The following is a 13,557-nucleotide window of genomic DNA, read 5'->3' as shown; positions in this document are numbered from 1 at the left end:
AGACATACCTCACTGCTTCCTGGATTCTCAGAATGGCTCAGTCTCCATAGGGTGGGGCAAGAGAGAATCCCAAGGGTGGGGTGGTTGCTTTCTCCCGGGCTGATGCAACACAAAGGGCACTGCTCTACCCAAGAGAGATGGTAACTTCAGTATTTGAGAACAAATCAGCACAGGGGTTCTTGTGGCTGTCTCCCACATCTCTCCCTGGACCACCAACTTTACACTCTCCTCAAACAATTCTAGTCTACTCAGGCCTCCCTCTGCTGGAGCCCTAGGTAAGTGACTGTGAATGAGATTTTCTGTGCTGGCCCTTTAAGATGGTGACCGAGTCTCTGAGAGCTCCTGTCTTTTTCTCAGAGATAGAAACCTCACCTCTTTTCACCAACAAATGTTGTGTGGGTGCCTCTTCTATGCTCTGGTGTTCTAGGCTGGGGCAACCCAGCTGGAGTTTAGGACACTCCCCTCTCAGGGCAAAACTCCCCACAGTGAAAGTCCCTCCTGATCCTCAGCTGCCACTCAGTCCTGGGAGCAAGCCAACCCTTTTCATGTCTCTGCCCTTCCTACCAGTCTCGATGTGGCTTCTTCTGTGACTCCTTGGTTATGGACTTTATTTAGTCCAATGTTGTTTTTTCAAGATGATTGTTCGTAAATTTAGTTGAAACTCCAATTTGGTCCTGGGAGGTGTCAGTAGGAACATCTGCCTACTCTGTCGCCATCTTGGAATCCTTCTAGATTGTCCAATTTGTTGGCACATAGTTGTTAGCAATATTTTCTTACCATCCTTTGTATTTCTTTGGTGTCAGTGTTACTTCTCCTTTTTCATTTTTTATTTTATTTATTTGGGAACTCTTTTTTTTTTTTCTTGTTGAGTTTGGTTAAGGGTTTGTCAATCTCATTTATTTTTTCAGAAAACCAGCTCTTGATGTCATTGATCTTTTGTTTGTTTGTTTTTTCTGTAGGATCTATTTGGTTTATTTCTGCTCTGATCTATTTTTTTATTTCCTTTCTTCCACTTACTTTGAGCTTTGTTTGTTGTTCTTTTTCAAGTTTCTTTAAGTATAAAGTTAGATTGGTTTTTTAAGATTTTTCTTGTTTCTTGCAGTAAGCCTGTAATGCTATGAATTTCTCTCTTGGGACTGCTTTTGCTATGTCCCACAAGTTTTGAGTGTTGTGTTCTCATTTTCATTTGTCCCAACGTATCCTTTGATTTGTTCTATGATCTCATTGTTAAACCTATTCACTGTTCAGTAACATGTTATTTAGCCTCCATGTCTTTGTGTGTTTTTTAATTTTTTTCTTTTGCTCTATTTCTAAATTCCAATTTGGGGATTTTCTATTATCTATCTTCAGACATACTGATTCTTTCTTCAAGATGTCAAGAACTTTCATCTCTCTGCTTCTATTATCCATCTGTGCTAGCATGTTGGCTACACTTCCCATTTGTGTTCTTACATACTCATCACAGTAATTTTATAAATTTCTGTTTGATAGCTACAGCATTTATGTCATATTTGAGTCTGGTTCCAGTGATTTGTCTTTTCAGAATGTATTTCCTTGCTTTTTGTTGTGCTAGTTGAAAGCCAGATATGTTGTTTTGGGAAGTAAAAACTTAAATAAATAGGTCACCAGTGAGGATTTATGTTAATCAGGCTAGGTTTGGGTTTTGTTTAATGATTGCCATAGTTATCTATACAGAATCTTCAAATTTCTCTAGTGTCTTCCTTTTCTGTCTCACATTTTGACTCCATACTTCTCTAAGTACCCCTCCTCAAATAGATTCTGGTTTTCTAGGTCTCTTAGTTGTAGTCCACCCGCTATTACTCCTGGAATCTGGTGGTGGAAAGAGGTGGGGCGTGGGGACTTGAGGCATGCTGTAATCTTCCAATTACATCTCAACCTTTTAGTGGGCTTGTGTTTCTAGCCTGTGACTTTCACAAAGGATTCTTCTCATATAGCTGCCCTCTAACCCCATTAAGTGATGCGTGAGGACTAGATGAGGCTGGAATGAGAGAAATTCCTTTCTGTCAGAGCTCTGGAACAATGCTCGATAAAGTCTTTCTCCATGAAAACTTTGTTATGAGAGAGGGTCCAAACATGCGTTTCAGAATAATTACTGCTCCTTTCCATCTGCCAGAACCAAAAAGACTATCTTTCTCAGATCTTAACTGTGAAAACCTTGGTTTCTTGTAGGCAAAGTTCATAACATGTGAGAGTCTCTTAAAACTTAGTCCCCTAGGGCCCTGGCTGGTTGGCTCAGTGGTAGAGCGTCGGCCTGGCGTGCGGGGGGACCCGGGTTCGATTCCCGGCCAGGGCACATAGGAGAAGCGCCCATTTGCTTCTCCACCCCCCACTCCTTCCTCTCTGTCTCTCTCTTCCCCTCCCACAGCCAAGGCTCCATTGAGGCAGAGATGGCCCGGGTGCTGGGGATGGCTCCTTGGCCTCTGCCCCAGGCACTAGAGTGGCTCTGGTCGCCGCAGAGCGATGCCCCGGAGGGGCAGAGCATGGCCCCCTGGTGGGTAGAGCATCGCCCCTGGTGGGCGTGCCGGGTGAATACCGGTCGGGCGCATGCAGGAGTCTGTCTGACTGTCTCTCCCCCGTTTCCAGCTTCAGAAAAATACAATAAATAAATAAATAAATAAATAAATAAATAAATAAATAAAAACTTAGTACCCTAGGAGTTACTTACTCACACTAGTCCATATTCAGCCTCCAGAAACTCTTAAAAATGATCATTTAAGTTGTTCTATCAGTTTATGCCTTCAGTGGTCTCTGCTCTAGGTCAGCAAACCCACTGTGATCAGTGGTGGGGTTCAAATAATTTAACAACCAGTTCTCCACCCTGATGACCATTTTAAGTATAAAACAACGCTGTACCAAAAGGTAGTTTTTTATATCATGCATTTAATAATTAAATAAAAACAGTAAAAGAAGTACACAAACAAACTATAGAAATGATCCCTGAAAGTATAGTCTTAACAGAGGTACACAAAACTAGATTATATTATAAGGACAAGTTTTAAAATATTAATGAAAAAACATTAAATAATACTTGACAGCAATAAAATTGTTATTTAAGATATTATCATATTGCTTCTTGATTGATGTCCTCACTTGTGATTCTTTTCACCTATGGATGGAATGACCATTATTACTACAGGCGCTTAGAATATGCTGTTGCACAGACGAATGTTAAAAAAAAGTAAGGAATGTAAATTTGTGATTTCCACATTGGCAGCGGCCCAGGCTCTTAACTTAGAGAGAACCCTGATTATTGTTTTCAACTACACTATTTTTAAGTACTGCTTCTTTTTTTTATCACAAAAGAAAACATCTTTTCACTGTAGAAGTAGAATCCCATTCCTTTAGTGGCAGATTGATTAGACTAATAGTCATAGTGTTTGATATATTAGAAACAGGCAACTTCTCTTCTCTGAACATGTTATGTTCATCTTCAAAAAAGCTCACTTTAGAGAGAACCCTGATTACAAGTGTCATTTTAACAACTGGCTCGCTGAACTCAACAAAAAATTAGGTATTGGTTCTGATAAACTGGTGTGAACCAGCTGAATCCCACCAACTATGATGTTCAATCTACCTGTCTCTCTAGATTTCAGGGCAGTGTTTTATACTCCAAACTCACTTCTCTGATGGGTTCAAGGAAAGGTATTGATTTTCAATTTGATCAACTTTTTTCTTACGAGCTTGGAGTAATGTCCTCCAAGCTCTTTAAATGTTGGAGATAACATCTGCATTTGACTTTAATTGGTTGTCTTTTGCAGATGAAATTTCATCCTTAAATACTAAAAATGTTTGTGCTTTTCTTTTTGAGGAAACATAACTACCATTGATTTACACTTTTATCACTAGCAATAAAAAGGCCACAGAACCATTTTTATCTCATTCTGCATGTTCTGCTTCTGTGGCGCTTCCTTTTTTTTTTTTTTAAAATTTTATTTATTTATTTATTTTATTTATTTATTCATTTTAGAAAGGAGAGAGAGAGGGAGAGAAGAGAGAGACAGAGAGAGAGAAGGGGGAGGAGCAGGAAGCATCAACTCCCATATGTGCCTTGACCAGGCAAGCCCAGGGTTTTGAACCGGCGACCTCAGCATTTCCAGGTCGACGCTTTATCCACTGCGCCACCCCAGGTCAGGCTGTGGCGCTTCCTTTTATTTTGCTGAAAATGCCTGGCTCTATATCTTAAATGCACAAATGAACATAAATTACTTCAAATAGCCTTTTTAAATGTATGTATGAATGGTTTACTTGTGTTACATTTTTTACCTTTTTATTGTGAAACACATATTCAAAAGAGTATATAAAATACACATGTGCAATTTTAGAAAATAATTATAAAAACATTACACCAGTAGCCACCTACATTAAAAATTATAATATTGCTTTTTAAATACTTCACGTTTAATGTGAAATGGTAATGGAAATTGTGAGCATATTTGTTTTGTTTCTAACCTCATTAGGACAGCCTATAGCTCTCCATTCAATAAAGTGATTACTTTGAGTATCAAATATATGCTTTGTATCATGTTAAGGAAGTATCTCAATTACTATTTTATTGAGTGTTTTTGTCAGGAATGGATATCTGGGGGGGTTTCAATGATATTTCAACATGTATAAATATACTCAAATGATTTTCCCTTTGATCTATTAATATTGTGAATTAAATGAACAAGTTCCCTAATATTGATGGTACTTACATTCTGGGGATAAATCATACTTGGTCACGATGTGGGGTTTTTTTGTTCTTTGTTTTTTAATGTGCTGGTGAATTCAATTAGTTGTAACCTTTAGAGAGGTATTAAGGTAAAATGAGTGGGTCCTAATTCAATATGACAGGTGTCTTTATAAAGAGATTAGATAATTAATAGTAAAGTTATACATATATCAATTTTTACAACTTAGTTATCTTTTATGCATATATCTTTAGAAAATTCTCACTTGTGTAATATGGAGAGGAGTAAAAGAATTTTCTTAGCACTGGCATAAAAATTGAAAAATAAGATGCCATTTATCCCTCACAAAACTTAAAAAAAGATTGAGACACAGATATACACAGAAGGGAGGCCATGTAAAGACACTGGATGGAGTAAGACAAATATCTACAATTTAAAGAGAGGTCTTAGAAAAAATCTACTGTGCCAATAATACCTTGCCTTGTGCTCTAAACCTTGAGAAATAAACCTCTGTTGTTTAAATCACCTGGTTTGAAATACTTTGTTACAGCAGCCCTGGCTAAGTAATATAATAAATGACAGTATTTATTTCAGTGGTTATGAGCAAGGTCAGAAAAATCACTATGGTGCGTGTGATGCACAGGATGCTGAAGGCAAAGATTTTAGTGAATTGTTAACAGAAATCGGGATGTGTACTGTTTTACTGAGAAGTCAATTTGCCTGGTTCATATGATGGGCTAACAGTTGTTCATTGCTGATCCATTGATTAGTCTCTTTCAATTCTTCAAAGAAATATTTTTCAACAGATTTTTTTTTTTAGCCAAAAATGATGACTTATGGTAGTATCTATTTTCTTATGTAACCCTGTAAATAAAATGAGTACTAAATAATCCATTTTTTTCTATTATAAAAACTCTCTACCAACTCTCAAATGTTTTCTTGTTTGCATTTGTTTTGTCTTGTGCCATCATATATGCACAGCGCACTCCTGCTTATTATGCACTGAAAGTTCAGCCTTGAAAAATTATCTGCTAGGAGAGCTAACTGTATGCATGACCATTTATCCTTAAAATGAGAAATTCATACACCTTTCCTACTCTCACCATTTGCCATGGTGCCTTTTCTTAACAATATTTTATTAATGAAGAAAAAACTAGCAAGTCAACCCTCATTTTAAAAACTCAGCAACTTTCCCTGGCTAAGAAAATGTATGTATCTGCAGCAAAATACTTTTTTTTTTTAAAAAAAAGTCCTATGTAAGTTTTTTAAATGAATGATTTTTACCCTCTGCTGAATGTACAACGGCAGGGTTTGAGGCTCAGCGTCTTGCTACTCCACATTTAAGAGGCTTAATGGCCATTTGAGCTTCCACTTTTGTTCTTGTAGATATGGTGCAACTTTCTCCACATATGTGCATTCAAGCATGATCAACTACATTATAAATTAACTTCACTTCAGATATTACTAGTATAAATGTAGTAAACGAAAGCAAGTGACCAAATCACTGATGTCTCTATTGTCATTCTGCCACATGGTAAGAATCAAATTTATGTTTATCTCCCAGCTGCTTGTTCAAATCCAGCCTTATCTACACACAATGCTACCTCCGCAGGTTTTCTCCTCTGATGAGAGGTCCACCTTGTAAAGTAATTCTGAGATTGGGTTTAAGGAGGAAAAAAAATCAGTCAATTCTCTTCTATTGTTTAATTATGAATTTCATGGTACTACTCCTTATCAAGATTTCTTTTCTTTTAGTTCCCCAAAATAGAAATTTTACTAAAGAAAAAATGATTAATTCATGCACATTCTCAATTTTCACCTCTTCTCAAGGATTCTAATTGGTTTTTTTTAGACTTTAATTTTTTAATTTATTTATTTATTCATTTTTAGAGAGGAGAGGGAGAGACAGAGAGAGAGAAGGGGGGGAGGAGCTGGAAGCATCAACTCCCATATGTGCCTTGATCAGGCAAGCCCAGGGTTTCGAACCGGCGACCTCAGCATTTCCAGGTCGACGCTTTATCCACCGCGCCACCACAGGTCAGGCATAATTTTTTTTTTAATTCATGTTGAGTCACCTCCTGGTCACTTGTTGGTTCTAAAGAAATGGCCAAAGGGAAGGGAGTACTGAGGAAGCCAAAGAATTCAGCATTGGCATGGCTAATAAAGAGCTAAAGTGGAACGACAGTTGTGTGGATTTGGGGGAAGCTCCCAGAGCTGAGGGAGGGAGAAATTTGAAAAAGTTGAGCATGGATAAAGAGAACTGGAAAGAGTAGACATGTTTTGGGTGAAGAATGTGGAGGAAAGAGTGAGGATGAAAGGATTTTTAAAGATGCTTGTTTTGCTTTAAAATAGCTTTTACTCTTACATGATCCACTGAGTGACTATAAATTATTAAATCTTTTAAATTGCTTTTAGCTATCGGAACCAGACATTGTGGGCTCTAGAATTGGATTAATTTATACCAGATTGATTTTTAAATGTCACTTCAGAAGGGATCACTTCATGCAGATATTGTTCAAGACTTTTTCACACAAGAATCACAAAGAAGAATGGAAAATAACAAAAAGCTAACTCTTTCCCAAAATACGATTTGGTGATGACCTGATTCTTCACCATCTGGTGATCCTTTGACTACACCAATCCACCAAACTTCTTACAATTTCATACAGTGGTTCCATCAGGTATTTTTTTAAAAATCCTTTCCAGAGAACCTTAGGAAGAGAACATCATAAGTAAGCCCTCCATAAATGCTTCTTAAATGAAACATTTAATTCAAATTTATATTCATCTGCTTTTTGCTATCGTGCTTCCCTGTTTGTTTTTCTTTTTCCTTTTTTATTAAACGAGAGGTATAGAGGCAGAGACAAACTCCTACATGCACCCCAATGGATTGAGATCTACCCAGCAAACCCCCTACTAGGCAATGCTCTGCCCATCTGCTCTGTTGCTCAGCAACCAAGCTATTTTAGCACCTGAAGCAAGACCATGGAGCCATCCTCAGCACATGGGGCCAACTTTGCTCAAACCATCCCAGTCATGGCTGCAGGAGGGGAAGAAAGAGAGAAAGATGAGGAGTGGGAGAGAAGCAGATGGTTGCATCTCCTATATGCCCTAACCTAGAATTGAACCCAGGACTTCCACACGCCAGCTGATGCTCTATACTGAGCCAACTGGCTAGGGCCTGTCTTTCCTTTTGTATCAGTTTCTTGGTAAGATTCTTCATGACTATTTCCATCTGTCACCGCAGTGATAGAAGAGGCAGATGACAAAGTAAGTGGGTTGCCCACATCTGCTGGCTAAATTATACATGGGGCAGCTTAAGCAGAGAAATGTCTCCCCTCCTTCTCAGAAGACTGTCCAAAACTAACTGTGACTAGCAAGGCTTCGGGAGACATTTCCGCAGCCCCATTGCTACTTTAGCATGCTCTGGGGGCAGGGCGGGATCTCAGCCTACCACATGCAGAGGTGGCCACTCTGCTCCCTTTCCTTTGGGGCAGCAGTGCTTTTTAGCCAGCGGGCTCTCAGCTGCATAAGACCGCTCCCGGGAAGTGGGCATGGGAGGATGCACCTCAACCCACTCTGGCACGTGCAGCAGAGGCTGTGCCCACGTGCCTGTGTGGCTTCTCTGGAAGCCGTGGTATAGTCAGGAGTGGGATAACATTTCACTCTGTGGTTGCATCTGTGTTTACCCTCCCCTTGTCAACCAATCTTCAAATAGTTTGAACCTACTACACTCTTCACTTGGTTGTTTTTAACTTTGTTCTCTGAAGCTATTTCCTTCACAGATGGGAAATGATAGAGCACTTCAGGCAAGTGTACTATTTTGAGAGGGAATTAAATCATCTCAGTGGAATGGTCCTGCTCTGGGGTCAAGCAGCTAGCTACTGAGCAGAGTGTGGCTTTTCCCCAGGTATACCTCGCTTCTGTTAATGAGCCTTAACAGACGAGAGAAAATTATCTTATTGCTGCCCTTGCTTTACACTTTTAAAGTGGGTTATACCTTCATTGCTATAATATCCTTTCTTTCAACAATTATTCTCTGAGTACCCCCAGCCACCATGTATTGTGCTAAATATTAAGGCTACACAAATGAGAAGATTACTGCTGCTTTTATAATCTACTATAAACCAGACATAAAAATAACCAGTCATGCCTGACCAAGCCATAGTGCAGTGGATAGAGCATTGGACTGGGATGTGGAGGGTCCAGGTTCCAAACTCCGAGGTCGTTGGCTTGAGTGTGGGCTCACCAGTTTGAGCGTGGGGTCACCAGCTTGAGTGTGGGATCATAGACATGACCCCATGGTTGCTGGCTTGAGCCCGAAGGTCACTGGCTTGAACCCAAAGTTGCTGGCTTGAGCAAGAGGTCACTCACTCTACTGTAGCCCCCCCCATCAAGGCACATATGACAAAGCAATCAATGAACAACTAAGGAACTGCAACAAAGAATTGATGCTTCTCATCTCTCTCCCTTCCTGTCTGTCTGTCTCTATCTGTCCCTCTCTCTGACTCTCTGTCTCTCTCAGAAAAAAAAAAGCACTCACCATGAAAAAGGATTAGGAGAGGCATATATAAGATGCCAGGCTTAATCCTGGTGACAAGAAGACAGCACTAAGAAACTGACATTTAAGAAAGGAGTTAAAAATGATTAGAAGAAGAAAGCAGGAAAGGACTTTCTAAACTAATGAGAATATGTAAGTTAAAGCAAAAAGGCATCAAAGAGCATGGCATCTAATGTCCATAAACACAGCTGCTGAATCAATTGGATTAACTACTTTTCATATCCTTAATATTCTTATTATCGTTAGTGTTATTTTCCCATAGAATGCCAGCTTTTAATAGAAGAGTGTCTCCAACTTGAAGTATGGTGTCCCCCTCCTCCTTTACTTTTTATTTCCCTCCATTTTTAAATTTTATGTATTTTTATGCTATGTTAATCAGTATCTAAACTTTCATCACTCTTTTATCTTCTCGATGGAGTGCATTTTTTATGAATATAAATGAAATCATTCATCTTTGTCTAGTCAAATTTCTACCGGGCTTAAATTTCCACTTTGTCTAATTTGTTGAGTTACTTTCATTAAATAAATTAGTTGAGTCTATAATAATTGGACCCTAGTCTTCTGCCTGGACCTTGAGAAAGAATAACGAGAGATGAGCCTGATCTCTGATACTTCAACCTTGAGACTAGTCATCCATGAAGACATATTTTTTTGTTTTGTTTTGTTTTTATTCTTCGTTTGTTTGTTTTTAAGTGAGAAGAGGGGAGATAGTGAGACAGACTCCTGCATGCACCTTGATAAGGATCCACCCAGCACCCCCCACCCAGACAAACCAAGCTGTCCTCAGTACCTGGGCCCAACGCTCTAACCGATTGAGACACTGGCTGCCAGAGAGGAAGAGAGAGAGACAGGGGCGGAGGGGAAGAGAAGCAAACAGGCCCTTCTCATGTGTGCTCTGACTAGGGGTTGAACTGGGGATGTCCACATGCCGGGCTAATGCTCTATCCACTGAGCCAACTAACCAGGGCCATGAAAACATGGCTTTGGTGGGTAGAAACTAGAGAAGTAGTAGAAAAGGAGAAATCTGTGAAAGTTCTAAGTCCTGGGCATACATCAGAGCCAATACAGTTAGGGTAACAATCATTTCTTTTTTGATACTTCTTTGAAATCCAAACTGACTCCCCTTTCTTCAAAAGTATGAGATGTGAGACCCTCTAAGTTGAGCTGTTGTCCACAATAAACCATTAACACTCTCCAGATGCCTAGTAAGCTGCATCTTCTCCCAGGGAAAGAATGGTCACTCAATGGAACCCTTCTAGCAGGGGGCCTGAGATGGGAAAATGGGAGGGACAGTAGTTGCTTATATTTTTTCTTGTTCATAAATAAATAAGCCTCTTTATCATTTAGTTTGGATCATGTGAGCTGAGACTAACTGCTGTTTAATTCAACTAGGCTAGAAGCCTCTTCTCATTAAACCTGCCCAAAGGGACTGGCTATGTGGGCAATAAGGTGCCAGCAGAGTGAGTCTGTGAGGGGTGGGCAGCTCAGACAGAAGAACGGCAGTCCGAGGGGCCCTATCCTGGAGACCCAGGTCTCTACCGAGTGCATGCAGAGAGGGACCATTAGACATCTGCCAGGCCCAAAGAGGAGAAAACACTTCTAGGGCAGTAAACATTCTGCTCCTCTTTGCCTTTTTCCCTGCCTGTACTCCGATTCTAGAGGGCTCAGGTAATGAGTAGCTGGTGGGGGAAATGGTGGAGGAAAAGACAAAGAAGCTAAAAAAAAGAACTATTTGGCCCTGGCCGGTTGGCTCAGCGGTAGAGCGTCGGCCTAGCGTGCGGAGGACCCGGGTTCGATTCCCGGCCAGGGCACATAGGAGAAGCGCCCATTTGCTTCTCCACCCCTCCGCCGCGCCTTCCTCTCTGTCTCTCTCTTCCCCTCCCGCAGCCAGGGCTCCATTGGAGCAAAGATGGCCCGGGCGCTGGGGATGGCTCTGTGGCCTCTGCCCCAGGCGCTAGAGTGGCTCTGGTCGCAACATGGCGACACCCAGGAGGGTCGCAACATGGCGACGCCCAGGATGGGCAGAGCATCGCCCCCTGGTGGACAGAGCGTCGCCCCTGGTGGGCGTGCCGGGTGGATCCCGGTCGGGCGCATGCGGGAGTCTGTCTGTCTCTCCCTGTTTCTAGCTTCAGAAAAATGCAAACAAACAAACAAACAAAAAGAACTATTTCCCAGGAGTTGTATTTGAAGAATCTATCCTAAGCTGGGAGCCTTATGTTTCCCTGGACTTGATATCAGTGACAGCATCTGGATTGGGGGTTGATAAGACTTTGGGAGTAGTTGTATTTTGCATGTGAGAAGGATGTGAATTGTTGTGTCCAGATAGAAGACTGTGGCAAATTGTATTTTTCAAAATGGATATAGTAAGAGTTCTTTCTTACTAGCACTCTTGTTTGCCTCGTCCAGTCAGCATGCTCTTATGTGACCTTAGCGCCTCCTATCAGTGTCCGTCTGCTTGAACCTGGTTTGACCTTAGTGACTTATTTGACAAATAGAAGATGGTGAAAGTGACATTATGTATATTCAAGGCTAGGTCATAAGAAGTTTTGCCACTTCCTCCTGGGTCTTTTAGAATACTTGGATTTGTAAAACCCTTTTCGTAAATCCAGCCACCAGGCTGAGGAAAACCCAAGCTCTTGAAGAAGCACTTAGTGTTGCAATGAGCAGTTCCATCACAGCTGCCAGCTAACAGCCAGCAATGTGAGTGAGCCCTCTTGAACATTAGGCCCAGTGAATCCTCCACATGCCAACAAGTGGCTGCAACTGCATAAGCAGCCCCAGTGAGGTCAACATGAGAGGCAATAAAAAATCTAGCTAGTATTCTTAGCCACAACATTGGTTGTAGCCCTATAGCTGATGAAACAATCTGCCTTTCTTCTTTTTTTTTTTTGAACATGACAAATGCAAAAAATAAAAATGTTCTTTTTCCACTCCTTTTCCTCCCACCTTCTATTCTTAGAAACTTGATTTCTGTCACTCAAAGATTGTTTTCACTATCTGTGGTTTCTATTTATCTTGAGATTCTTGCTCTGTTTCTAAGAAGTCAGTGTAGAAAGATATGTTTTAATAAATTCTCTCATATAGCTGTGCAAAACTCAAGAATTGAGCACCATGAGCTCACTTACATCTCAGGGATACATGTATGGAAGGAGAAAAGTTAGAGTGCAAGTGAATTTGTCCTTACATGCTATGTCTTCGGTGTCAGGAACTTGCACAAACATTACCATAAAGAATAAAACTATTCAAATTCTTTTATACATACAAGCAACAGTTGGATAGCACCATGACTTTTACTTTTTAAAAACCTATGAAAAGTCAGATAGAGGTTAAAATTTTTCATTCCACAACCCTGGCCAGTTGGCTCAGTGGTAGAGTGTTGGCCTGGCATGTGGATTCCCAGGTTTGATGCCTAGTCAGGGCACACAGGAGAAGTGACCATTGTGTTTTTCCACTGCTCCCCCTTCTCTCTTGCCTTTGCTCTCTCTCTTCACCTCCCACAGCCATGGCTTGATTGAGCACATTAGCCCTGAGGTGCTAAGGATGGCTCTCTTTGGAGCCTCCACCTCAGGTGCTAAAAATAACTTGGTTGCAAACATGGCTTCCAGATGGGCAGAGCATAGGCCCCAGAAGGGGGTTGCCAGGTGATTGCCAGGTGGATCCTGGTTGGGGCTCATGTGCAAGTCTGTCTTTCTATCTCCCCTCCTCGCACTTGGAAAAGAAGAAAAAAATTTCATTTTACAAATATTTAAAAAGGGTAATTTTCATTCTGAGTTAGATTTCTTTTTTTTTTTCAGTTTTTTTTATATTAAATTTAATGCAGTGACATTGATAAATCAGGGTACATATGTTGAGAGAAAATATCTCTAGATTATTTTGACATTTGATTGTGCTGTATACCCCTCCCCCAAAGATAAATTGTCTTCTGTCATCTTCTATCTGGTTTTCTTTGTGCCCCTCCCCTCCCCTAACCCCTCTCTCCTTCTTCACCCCCTCCCCCCTCCCCCAACCTCCCGCCCCTGTTGCCATCACATTCTTGTTCATGTCTCTGAGTCTCATTTTTATGTCCCTTCTATGTATGGATTCATCTTAGTTTTTTTTTTTTTTTTCTGATTTACTTATTTCACTCCGTATAATGTTGTCAAGGTCCATGCATGTTATTGTAAATGATCCGATGTCATCATTTCCTATGGCTGAGTAGTATTCCATAGTATATATGTACCAAAGCTTTTTAATCCACTCGTCCTCTGACAGACACTTGGGCTGTTTCCAGATCTTCGCTATTGTGAACAATGCTGCCACATACAT

This window comes from Saccopteryx bilineata, chromosome 8 (genome assembly GCF_036850765.1).
Source record: "Saccopteryx bilineata isolate mSacBil1 chromosome 8, mSacBil1_pri_phased_curated, whole genome shotgun sequence".
NCBI lineage: Eukaryota > Metazoa > Chordata > Mammalia > Chiroptera > Emballonuridae > Saccopteryx > Saccopteryx bilineata.
This window is presented reverse-complemented; position numbering follows the sequence as displayed.